The following is a 2,069-nucleotide window of genomic DNA, read 5'->3' as shown; positions in this document are numbered from 1 at the left end:
TAGCACATGAAGGCAGCATTAGACTGAGATACTTTATCGTCATTGTCATAGTAACACAGTTATAAGTAACAACGAGACGTTGTTTAGAGCGGCTGAATACTGACGCAGAACTAGAGCAAAAAGTTCATATCACAGCTCAGTAAGAGAGGAAACCGGCCCAAACCGGATGAAGGTGAAATGTTCCTTTTCCCAAACTGAAGGAAAGTAAAACGACATCATGCACACTGCAAAAACTCAAAATCTTTCCAAGAATATTTGTCTTATTTCTTGTCAAAATGTCTCATTTCTAGTCAAAACTAATCTATTCCAAATCAATTTCCTAATCAATTTCCACTTAAAATAAGACTCATCACCTAAAAATGAACTTGTTTTTAGATCATTTTCACTTGTTTCAAACTAATTTTCACTTGAAATAAGTAGAAAAATCTGCCAGTGAAAAGAAAGTTTTTTGTGCTTGTAATAAGAAAGAAAAACTTGCTCCACTGTCAGATTTTTCTACTTATTTCAAGTGAAAATCTGCTTGAAAGAAGTAAAAAGTGTCTAAAAACAAGCTACTTTTTATGTGATGAGTCTTATTTTAAGTAGAATGAGATTTGTTTTAACTAGAAATTAAGTTTTGACTAGAAATAAGACAAATATTCTTGGTAAGATTTTGTGTTTTTGCAGTGTGTAAACGGTGAAACTGAACCAGTCATGAAAAGGAGTTACCTCACAACCAGTATAACGGCGTTGAAAATAACGATGTTACAAGCGGCGCGACTTTTTTCAGTCACAGTAATCAAATAGTTACTGTTTCCCCGTTACAACACTGTTACCGCTACCGACTGTAAAATGCTCCGTCACCTGACTGAAGACGTCCCGTCACTAAATAACACACCTGTTTCAGTGTAGGATGTTTTATACACGCTATTTTCATGGTCTCGATCATCGAAGTCAAATAGAGGATCGACGATTTGTTGTTACCTTTATATTGTAAATAAATTATTTAAATGTCACCATAGTGTCTAATGTGATACATTATGGAAATTGCATCACTTATATGTAGCCCATAGTTTGAAATAAGATTTACTGTACAAAATGTGATGAATAAAACCAATGATTGTAGACTAGACTAGTCTGAAAATGACATAGGCCTCTGTGCTGTAAGAAAAAGAACGAAAATCGAATCGAATCGAGGATTTGGAGAATCGTGACACCCCTAATATATATATAGGCTACAGTATATATTGAGGCTGTAATCTGTTGTATGTATGTGTTGGAAGGCTGTGGGAACATAGGCATGGATCCAATATAGTAAAGTTGGTAACCAGGCGACAGCAGGTGTTGAATAATCAACTAGTAGTTGAGTTAAACAGATTCAAGACACGACGAGACTTTGGTTTAGGATCGTCACATCTGTCTCATATTGGCGCCTGAATATTTCAGTTTTGTGTCTTTTATTTAATGAAGCAGCCGACTGGACTGAGGTCACTTCCTGTCCCGGGCTGGGAACAGCTGGCGTCTACAGAGACTCTAGTGGTCAGCAGAGGAACTGCAGCTGTTTGGTCCTTAATTAGGTTCCTACTCAGTGTCTGTTGCTAGGAAACCGCCTCCTCCCTCTGGAGCTCAGGATCATTAACGTTATTGATTAATCAGCTGATTGCAGTGAGTATGGCTTCGACTGATGGAGTGTGTGTGTGTGTGTGTGTGTGTGTGTGTGTGTGTGTGTGTGTGTGTGTGTTACAGTGTGTGTGTGTCTGTCTGTCTGTGTGTGTGTGTGTGTGTGTGTGTGTGTGTGTGTGTGTGTGTGTGTGTTGTTGTTGAACATGGATTCTTTCTGCTGCTCCTCCTCCGACGCTTTGATCCGTCACAATGAGACAGGAAGTGACAAAGGAGACGAGACGACACTGCTGCAGCCACGCAGCCTTATCTCTACACACACACACACACACACACACACACCTACACACACACCCCTACACCTACACACACACACACACACACACACCTACACACACACACACACACACACACACACACATCACCTCCTTCCTCTCTCCCCCCCAAAGGCATCTCTGGCTGCTCTTTAA

This window comes from Trachurus japonicus, unplaced genomic scaffold (assembly GCF_045865225.1).
Source record: "Trachurus japonicus isolate A0001 unplaced genomic scaffold, Traja_1.0 AP030749.1".
In the NCBI taxonomy this organism is placed as follows: Eukaryota; Metazoa; Chordata; class Actinopteri; order Carangiformes; family Carangidae; genus Trachurus; species Trachurus japonicus.
The sequence above is the reverse complement of the archived record's forward strand: the minus strand, read 5'-3'. Positions refer to the sequence as shown.